We start from the raw sequence: 11,456 nt of genomic DNA on the forward strand, positions 1-11,456 counted from the left end.
AAGTACCTGTAGAGTACCTTCTATTTATCATGGACTTTACTCGGATGCTGGGAATACAAAATTGAATGCGCTTTGCCATCAAGATGTGCACTATCTAGTAAAGGATGCATAGTTATGTAAATAATTAGAATTCAATGTGGTAAATGCACCAATAAAGGCCTATGTGAGGCAGAGTAGAAAACAGAGAGTGACTATTTGTGTCAGTGTAAGGGGAATACAGGGCTTCCCAGGTGGCTCAATGGTAAAGAATCTGCCTGCCAAGCAGGAGAATCAGGTTTGATCCCTGGGTCAGGAAAATCCCCTGGAGAAGGAAATAGCAACCCACTCAGGTATTTGTGCTTAGGAAATCCCATGGACAGAGGCGACTGGCAGGCTATATATAGTTCATGGGGTCACAAGAGTTGGACATGACTTAGTGACTAAACAGCAGCAGCAACACCAAGGAGGATGCAGCCTAAAAAAAGCATCTGATGTGGACCTGGGTGGATGACTCAGAGTTCAGTGGGATGGGAAAGCAGAATAGAAACTTCAGGCTTAGCCAGTGGCATAAGTTCAGATCCTGAAGTGTTTTGCAGCATGTTAACATCCCTTAATTTTGTTCTTCAGAGGGTGGGAACGAAACAAGTAGTTTAGACAAAGTTTATGACTTGATAAACTTGGTCAGTTTATGACTTGATCAGTTTTGCAGTTTAGAACAATAACCATGGTAGCACAGTAGCTGATGGTGTGTTCTTTTTATTCTGACATCACTGTCTGTCTGTATTATGTGATAAAATAAATAACTATTTATGTTGGTGTTTTTGAGAACTGAGATTTTCTGTGTAAAATGAAAGTGTAGGATCAATGAAATTAAGTAAAAATCCTATAATATTTAATTGTAAAGATCAGAATAAGCTCATGATATAATTATCTTTTAAAGAAAATTCTTAACTGTCCACTGAAAAGACTTAGAAACAAGTAGCAAGGGGCACCCCGACAACCTCATTTTGGTCTCTAAATACCTTTTGTCACTAAAAGGAACAAGGGCTCATTTGAGAAATGGCTGCTTGTAGTTCTGAGTCAGGAAATATATTAAATAATCCTGAAACATGTTATCATATAAGAAATCAAAGCTATCAAAAAGAAGTCAGAACAGAGCAAACTAGTGGTCACCAGTGAAGAGGGGCAATATAGACTAAGTGGGGGAGCAGGAGGTACAAAGTATCTAGTGTAAGATAGGCTACAAGGATGTGTTGTACAACACGGGGAATATAGCCAGTATTTGTAATAACTGTAAATGGAGTGTAATCTTTAAAAATTATATTTAAAAAATTTTAATTGTAAAAAAAAAGAAAGCAAACTTGAAGAGGCTTCCTTTGGGTAAGGTTAGCCACTTTGAGAAAAAATAACTGCAGTGGATTACATGCGTGCTAAGTCACTTCAGTTATGTCCAACTTTTTGCAACCCAACCCTATGGACTGTAGCCTGTCAGCCTCCTCTGTCCATGGGGATTCTCCAGGCATACTGGAGTGGGTTGCCATACCTTCCTCCAGGGCATCTTCTCAACCCAGAGATCAAACCCATGTGTCTTATATCTCCTGTATGGCAGGTGGATTCTTTACCACTAGCGCCACCTGGGAAGCAGTGGACTAAGACATACCAGATGCTTGAATTTATTAATAAAATATTGAACAATAATAAAGTATTAATAATTGTTACTATTTAATAATTATAATAAATGATACTAAAAAATAGTCACCTTTGGAGGATAGTAGAGACCTAACTGAAAACTGTATATTGTCACCCTGCTTATTTAACTTCTATGCAGAGTACATCATGAGAAACACTGGGCTGGAGGAAGCACAAGCTGGAATCAAGATTGCCAGGACAAATATCAATAACCTCAGATATGCAGATGACACCACCCTTCTGGCAGAAAGTGAAGAAGAACTAAAGAGCCTCTTGATGAAGGTGAAAGAGGACAGTGAAAAAGTTGGCTTAAAACTCCACATTCAGAAAACTAAGATCATGGCATCTAGTCCCATCACTTCATGGCAAATAGATGGGGAAACAGTAGAAACAGTGACAGATTTTATTTTGGGGGGCTCCAAAATCACTGCAGATGGTGATTGCAGCCATGAAATTAAAAGACGCTTACTCCTTGGAAGGAGTGTTATGACCAACCTAGACAGCATATTAAAAAGCAGAGACATTACTTTATCAACAGAGGTCCGTCTAGTCACGGCTATGGTTTTTCCAGTGGTCATGTATGGATGTGAGTTGGACTATAAAGAAAGCTGAGTGCCAAAGAACTGATGCTTTTGAACTGTGGTGTTGGAGAAGACTCTTGAGAGTCCCTTGGACTGCAAGGAGATCCAACCAGTCCATCCTAAAGGAGATCAGTCCTGGGTGTTCACTGGAAGGACTGATGTTGAAGCTGAAACTCCAATATTTTGGCCACCTCATGCAAAGAGCTGACTCATTTGACAAGACTCTGATGCTGGGAGGGATTGAGGGCAGGAGGAGAAGGGGACGACAGGATGAGATGACTGGATGGCATCACTGATTCAATGGACATGAGTCTGGGTGAACTCCGGGAGTTGGTGATGGACAGGGAGGCCGTGTTGGGGTTCATGGGATCACAAAGAGTCAGACATGACTGAGTGACTGAACTGAACTGAAAACTGGTAAAAGAAAGAATCAAAGATTTATTTTAACCTGTCTTTCCTACATGAACTAACTTAGAATAACCAAATTGTTATAAGGGAAAGTTTTTCATTCTAGAAAATAATACAGTGTGAAATTTACCCTTTTGCCAGTCTTTAAAAATAACTAGGCAATGATCATCAATGGCTATTAACAGAAGGAAAACCAATCAGGCATTTTGTGCCCGCTAACAAAATCACACACTAGTACTTATGAAGTCATTTTGAAAATAAAAGGTGAAACTACATCATATCAAGCCTCAAGGTTTCACTTGCCCCTTTAGGAAATATGGGAGAGAAGTGTCTAGTGAAGACCAACAGAAATGCAATCAACAAAATCCATAATGTGAGAAACTATTGAACAAACGTCACAAGTTCTCCAACAAATTATATGGGGGAAAAAAGGAGAAAAGAGGCATGTGGCCTTTGATCCTGATTAAATCAAATTTCTAAAACTTTAAAGAATTTTGTCTCATAAACTTTATGAGACAACCGGTAAAATCTGAACATTGATAATATTTTATATTAAGGAACCATTATCAATTATTTTCAGTATGATCATTATATTATGGTTATGTATAAAATAAAAATCTTTATATTTACATTTTAGAAATATAAATTAAAATATTTATAAATGAAATGATGAAATTTTAAAGGGAGAAAGGAGAATGGGGTAAAGATGAAGCAAGATTGGTTATTGTTGAAACTGGGTAATGGGATCCTTGGGGGTTTATTACACTATACTGTATACTTTTCAAAAATAACTTTTTAAAGTTGCTTTTGAAGGGCAATTTTATCTCTTTAATATCTGATTCAGAACAGGGGAAGGTCAATTCACCACAATCTCTAGGTGCTGATACTGGCACCCTGAATTTCTTGCCCAGGTGTCCATCTTTCCTTCACAGAGCTGTCTGTAATCATCTTGACATTAATGTTCACCTTGTTGTGCTTTACAGAGAGGTCAGAGGTTTTTTAATTTTTATTAATTTATTTATTTATAACTGTGCTGGGTCTTCAGTGCTGTGTGGCTTTCCCCAGTTGCTGTGATTGGGGGCTTCTTTTCCTTGTGGTGCGGTAGCTTCTTTGTTGAGGAGACAGGCTCTAGTGCGCAGGCTCAGTAGTTGTGGGGCACAAGCTTAATTGCTCCCAGGCAAGTAGGCTCCTCCCTGGCCAGGGATGGAACCCATGTCCCTTGCACTGGCAGAGGGATTCCTAACTGCTAGACCATCAGGGAAGTCTCAAAGAGGTCAGAGTTTGGAGAACTAGTCATGTAGTCTTTTTCAAGTTGCTACAGTTATCACTGGGCCCAAGGATGTCTGGTTTCCTGTTTCCTTGAATAAAGCACAGTGCACCTTGCCACCAGTCAATTACTGGACTATTTTAAGAGTGCTCTTTTCTGCCTAGTTTTTCTTTAGAACAGAAGGGTTTCCAAAAATGGCCTCCAAACCATTTTGTCCTTGATGTCGCTGACTTTCACACCAAATCAAAAGGGTCTTACTTAACATCTTCTCAGGTGGGCTCCTTGTGTGTAGTCCATGCACCTGCTATGAGGATTGAGTTCTCACTAGCTTCATCTTATGCCTGCATATGAGTGCATTGCAGATTTTCCTGAGGAGTCAGAAGTAATAAGTGAAAATTACACAAAGCATAAAAAAGGCAACACCTAAGTAGAATACTAGCTGTTTCACTGCCCCAAAGCCTCTCAGCCATCCTGCCATCTCTAGCCATTTTCTTTTCAGAATCAACCAGAATATTGTGGGTCCACACCTCTCTGTTCTAGGCTTTCTCCAACATCTCAGCATTTGGATCTCCATCATGGACCAGTGAAGAATCAAAAAATTATTCCTTCTTTAATGTGAAAACCCTAAACTCATCTTTGTCTGAACCTGACCCAGAGGGCCAAAATCTGCTCACGCATTTTACTGAACAAATGTGCAGCTGTCTTTCCAACAGGAATTCTGCTTTCCTCCAAGTTAACAAGCTCCAACTGGTGCTTACCTTCCAGGATAACAAGCTTTTACAATTAAGTTTTTCTCTTTCCCTTTCACAGTATTTCTCCTTAAACTACAGTAGGCACTATGACTTTCCTTACACATTGAAAGAAAAAAAATAAGATGATCAATTATGCACACAGAAAAAGAACATCTAGTTGGGAGCAAATATACCCACAATAAATATACCCAGATATACAAACCTATATATGTAGATTTTTACTATTTACTTTGTGTTTTAGGATGTGTATTGTCTTAAAATATTGTCTGGAATGGGAAAAATGACCTTCCTGTACTGTGACTAAATTTTGCTTTTGTTTGTGGCAAGCTGACCTATTATGAAGCTGAAATTATAAACATACATGAAAAAGCAGCTTAAATGTGCTACTTACTAATAAGCATAAAATGATGTAGAAGCATGACACATTTTAAAAACTACCTTCTGAAGTTGGGGTGATGACAATAAAAGTCAATGTTTCCCGAGGGCATGTGATGTTATACTTCTAAATGCTTCACATTGGTGCACTTGATTACCTTAATCATCCTAAATGGTTCTTTAGAGTTAATGCAAGGAACACTCTTTGCAGAAAGTACTGATAGTAGTTCCAACTATAGTGAGGAAACTGAGAGGCTAAGAAATCAGCAAGTCAGTCTGGTGAGTTACTCTTAAGCCAGTGGTCATTGCCTGCTCAGTTATGTCCAACTCTGTGACCCTTTGGACTCCAGCTCACCAGGCTCTTCTCTCCATGGATTTTTCAGGCAAGAATGCTGGAGTGGGTTGCCATTTTCCTCCTCTAGAAGATCTTCCCGACACAGAGATTGAACCCAAGGCTCCTGTGTTTCCTGCATCGCAGGCGGATTCTTCACCTGTTGAGCCATCAGGGAAGCCTTGCTCCATGGTAGTGACTGTTATGAGGATCCTAAGTGATCTGAATTAGAAACAAAGGCAGGTAATCTCTTGGTTCCTTGTTCTCTAGAGCTATATCATGTTTTGTCCTGTCTCTATATGTGCACCTGCATCTTTCTTTTCCTTTTTCCAGTTTCTCTATGTTGTTAGCTCATAGTCAACTGAGTCCTCTCAACCTGGTATATCCTTCATTTAAGCAACCAGCAAAAACTGACCACTAGCTTTGAATTTCAATTCCAAAGTACTGTGAGAAAGACTTCAATTAGCCTTAGGAGTCAGGGTTCCCTTGCCCCTGGGGACAAAGGCAGTGGCTATAGGAGTAAAGCAAGGTCATATACTATAAATATATTATACTGGTGTAATATGTTCACTGAATTGGTATCTTTTGCATGTACAAGTCTATTTGGATTAAAGTCACAAGAATGTTTTTAGACAGATACACTCTTTCAGCCCGTTCCAGAACAATGATTGTTTGTATTCGTCCATGGCCTGACAAATACAGAATCTGTATAGACGTACAGCAGAAATCTGGGTTAGCTCTCTGGAGCCACCACAACAAACTAGGTGGCTTATAAGAAATTCATTTTCCCACAGTCCTGTAGGCCAAGGTCCAAAATCAAGGTGTTAGCATGGTTGATTCCTCCTTGAGACTCTAAGGGAGAAAATGTTTCATGCCTCTCTCCTAACTTCTGGTGGTTGCTGGCAACTCTTGGCATTTCTTGGCTTGTGGAAGCATCACTGCAACCTCTCTCTTCACATTGCCTTCTCCCTGCATTTCCCCTCTCCTGTCTCCTATAAGGACTTTGCATTGGATTTAGGGCTCACCCTAACTCAGCATGATTTCATTTTGATCCTTATTCTAATTATATCTGAAAAAACTCTTATTGCAAATAATATCACATTTTGAGTTTCTGCGTAGATATAAATTTAGGGGGACATCATCCAATCCACCAAAACATCTATAAAGTGTCTTTGCAACTGACACCATAACACCCCTACTTATTGCCTCTAAATTGATTTGTTCTACTTTTATCAAATACTTACTCTATGGCAGGTACTGTTCTCAGTATTTCACAGATAATAATTCATTTAATAGTTGTTATCAATTGGTGGGGGCTTCCCCAGTGGCTCAGTGGTAAAGAATCCACCTGCCAATGCAGGTAGACATAAGAGATGTGGGTTAGATCCCTGGATCAGGAAGATCCCCTGGAGGAGGGCATGGCAACCCACTCCAGTATTTTTGTCTGGAGAATCCCATGGACAGAGGAACCTGGTGGGCTACAGTCCACAAGGTTGCAGAGCCAGACACGACTGAACCAACTTAGCATGTACACACACACACACACACACACACGCACATGAACTGGTGTTTTTCTTCTGGGTTATTGCTCTCATGTATAACAGACAGGCCACACTTTCCTTTGCAACTGGTCCAGTGCTCTGTGCTCTGTGCGTGGGAATTTTGATAAAGACTAAGCTGAGACCCAGCTGCAGTGCCTGACTCTGACAGTTCATGTAGTCTCTCACTTAAGAGTACTATGTCACCTCCTGGAGAGAGCTAAGTAAGACATTCAGGAAACTAACACATAGGACTTAAGATCCCTTGTGTAAGTATCTCCCTGGAAAATGAGCAGCAGGAGAGCTCCATAAGGAAAGAAAGGGACAATAATGAAGATGGCCACACAGCCACAGCAGGAAGCAGAACTGGCTATGTCATTCCCCGTGGTGTTCAGGGATGTTCCCAGAGTTTTAGGGACAGGGAGGAGATGTCCAGCTCATGTGCCACACCCACCAAGTTTTCCTAGATTGCTGCTTTTGTCTTCTTCTCCTCCACTTAGACCCAGAGGGACAACTCCTAAATAAGGTGCTAGGTTGAATTGAATATTTGGGTTTGGTTTTAAAATACTGTGAGGATCTATAATGTAGCAATCTGGGAGCCAAAATTGGGGACTTCCCTGGTGGTCCAGCGACTAGGACTGTGCCCCCAATGCAGGGGTCTTGGGTTCAATCCCTGATCAGGGAAATCGATCCCACATGCCACAACTAAGAGTTCATACGCCACAACTAAGCTTCGTGCAGCCAAATAAATAAATAAAAGTAAATTTAAATATTAGAATCCAGCAAATGAATTGTATTTCCTTTTAGTGGAGTAACAAGTATTAAGAGTATATGTAACATTTGGAGCTATTGATTTACTTGGAATGTATATGTATCAGCCTAGGATTCAATGCTATTTATTCACTATACTTATGGCTTCACAAAGCATAGATGAGCTGAAGTTTTTATTCTGTAGGCACTCCATAAAATCTTATGCTACTTGTGGTCAGCTGGAAGGATTAACTTCCACCAATGATAAAGGCAGATGTCACAGAACACTAAAAGAATAAAAATGACACATGTGATAGAAATTTTTTTTTTAAAGAATAAAATCTTACCTTTGGGACAACATTCTAAGGGGTATTATGCTATGTGAAGTAAGTTACAGAAAGACAAATACTGCATGATTTCACTTATATGTGGGATCCAAAAAACAAAACAAATGAAAATGTACAAACATTAAAAAAAAACAGAAACAGTTACAGATACAGGGACCAAAAGGTGGTTGCCAGAGTAGAGGGAGGTAGGGGGAAGAAAAAAGTAGATGAGAGAGATTATGAGGGACAGACTTCCAGTTATAAAACAAGTGAGTCACAAGTATAAGTGTATAGTGTAGGGAAGATAGTCAATAATTATGTAATAGCTTTGTTATGTGATATATTATAAATAGACTTACCATGATGATCATTTTGAAATGTATGGGGAAAAAAATCACTATGTTATGTAACAGGAATCAAGGTAGTGTAGGTAATTATACTTCAAAATTGAGTGCAATCACACTCATAGAAAAAGAAATCAAATTTGTGGTTATCAGAGCGGGGGGGGGCATGCAGGGAGGAGGAACTGGGTGAAGGCAGTCATAAGATACAAATTTCCAGTTACAAGATAAATAAATACTAGGGATATAGCATACAATATAGTAGCTATAATAAACATGGCTATATGGTGAGAGTAAATCCCAAAGGTTTTCATCACACAAATTATTTTTTACTATTTCTTCAATTTTGTGTCTGTGTGAAATGATGGATGGTCACTAAATTTTTGGATAATAATTTCGTGATGTATTTTAAATCAAAACATTTTGCCCCAAACCCTAAAATTACATAGTTCTATTTTAATTATATTTCAATACAACTGGAAAAAAATATTGGCCACAATAAGAAGTATTGAAAATTGGAATAAATTATGATGTCTTCTATTCCAAAAACAAGGAAATGGACAACTACAACAACCCAGTCCAGGCAGGATTACTAAGAGCCTCTGCCCTTCAGGAATGAAGGTTTGGGTCACCCACCAAACAAGGAACTATGACTAACTATAACTAACTGAGGTGCTTGCTGAAGACAAAAAGAATACATCAGTTCAGTTGCTCAGTCGTGTCTGACTCTTTGCCACCCCATGAATCGCAGCACGCCAGGCCTCCTTGTCCATCACCAACTCCCGGAGTTCACTCAGACTCACGTCCATCAAGTCAGTGATGCCATCCAGCCATCTCATCCTCTGTTGTCCCCTTCTCTTCCTGCCCCCAATCCCTCCCAGCATCAGAGTCTTTTCCAATGAATACATAGTGGGTAGTAAATAAGGTAGTTATAAATACCAGCTACAATCACATGACCAGTCAGAAGTGAGGACTATACTGGCTATGAGCATTTACTCCTTATTATTAAGGAATATTAATAAGGAGCATTTCTTCCTATTTTATTATGAATAGATTTGTTTATATATGTTGATATATAAACAGTTGACCCTTGAACAACTCGGGTTTGAACTGCATGGGTCCCCTCATACATGAATTTTTTTCAGTAGTAAATCCTACAGAACTACATGATCCATGGTTGGTTGAATCCACTGATGCAGAACTGAAGATATGGGGGGCTGCGGATATGGAGAGTCAACTATAAGTTGCAGACAGATTTTCAACTGCAAGGAGGGCCAATGCCCTTAACCCCACTGTTGTTCAAGGGTCAACTGTGTATCTTTGTTTTCTTTCCTCTTTTATTCCCTTACCATGTAACATAGATGTATTGACTTTATATCATGGTCACTTTTTATTGATTACATATAAATATTAATTTAACATAATAGTATTTAAGTTATAGGATTTTAAGGAAAAGAGTAAGCATCACTCAAGGACTTTACCTTTTCTTCTGGGGAAAGGGTTAGTGCTTTTTTTTACCCCCTTGGCTACACCATGAGAGATATGGGATCTTTGTTTCCCAAGCAGGGATCAAACCCACACCCCCTGCAATGAAAGTGTGGAGTCTTTTCTGCTAGACCTCCAGGGAAGTCCCAAGTGTGTTTTTGATTATATACAGAATAGTTGTATCATGTTAGGAATGGTCTTGTCATTGTCTTTATTTTGAGATTAAGCATGGTTGAAGGAGATGGTATGGGTGCCAAGTTAATAAGGGTTGGACTTATGGTTAATTTTGTGTGTCAGCTTGATGGAGTCATACAGTGTCCAGATATTTAGCTAACATTTTTTTTTCTGAGTTTGTCTGTGAGGATGTTTCAGGATTACATTAGCATTTGAATCGGTGGACTCAGTAAAGCTTCCCTGATGTGGACTCAGTAAAGCAGATTGCCTTCCTCATCCAATTCACTGAAGGCCTGAATAACATAAAAGGCAGAAGAAGGGAGAATTCACCCTTTCTGCCTGACTACTTGAGCTGAACACTGGTCTTCTATTGCCCTCAGGAAGACTACCATCAGTTCTCCTGGAACTCAGGTCTTTGGACTTAGACTGAACCACACCACCAGCTCCCGTGCATCTCCAGCCTGCAGATATATCTGATATCAGATACATATACTCCACTACTTTGGCCACCTGATGCAAAAAGAGGAATCATTGGAAAAGACCCTGATGCTGGGAAAGATTGAGGGCAAGAGGAGAAGGGGCAGCAAAGGATGAGATGGTTAGATAGCATCACCAACTCAATGGACATGAATTTGAGCAAACTCCAGGAAATAGGGAAGGACAGGGAAGCCTGTGTGCTGCAGTCCGTGGGGTCACAGAGAGTCAGACATGACTTAGAAACTGAGAAGCAACAAAAAATCATATATGTATGGTATATCTGATATCAGCTATATATTTTTTTAAGATTTTCTTTGATAAACTGGCTCATTTGATTAGGAAAACTGAGAAGTCCCACAGTTTGCAAGGGGATATATATACGTGTGTGTGTGTGTGTGTGTGTGTGTGTGTGTGTATGTTAGTTGCTCAGTTTTGTCCAACTCTTTGTGACCCCATGGACTGTAGCCCATCAGGCTCCTCTATCCATAGGATTTCCCAGGCAAGAATACTGGAGCGGCTTGCCATTTCCTTCTCGTGTGTGTGTGTGTGTGTGTGTGTGTGTGTGTGTGTGTAACTAGATTAGAATAAAATTAAGTCCAATCTCAGAGAGGGCAATGGCAACCCACTCCAGTACTCTTGCCTGGAAAAATCCCATGGACGGAGGAGCCTGGAAGGCTGCAGTCCATGGGGTCGCGAAGAGTCGGACACAACTGAGTGACTTCACTTTCACTTTTCACTTTCATGAGTTGGAGAAGGAAATGGCAACCCACTCCAGTGTTCTTGCCTGGAGAATCCCAGGGACGGCGGAGCCTGGTGGGCTGCCGTCTGTGGGGTCGCACAGAGTCGGACACGACTGAAGCGAGTTAGTAGTAGTAGTAGTAGTAGTAAGTCCAATCTGAATTTTTACTTGTCTTTTGGGTTGGAACAACAACAAAAGTCATAATGGCTAAATTTTTCAAATTATACCTGAGCAAGGGAAGTGA

The sequence above is a fragment of the Bos javanicus genome, chromosome 1 (assembly GCF_032452875.1).
Source record: "Bos javanicus breed banteng chromosome 1, ARS-OSU_banteng_1.0, whole genome shotgun sequence".
Taxonomy (NCBI): Eukaryota; Metazoa; Chordata; class Mammalia; order Artiodactyla; family Bovidae; genus Bos; species Bos javanicus.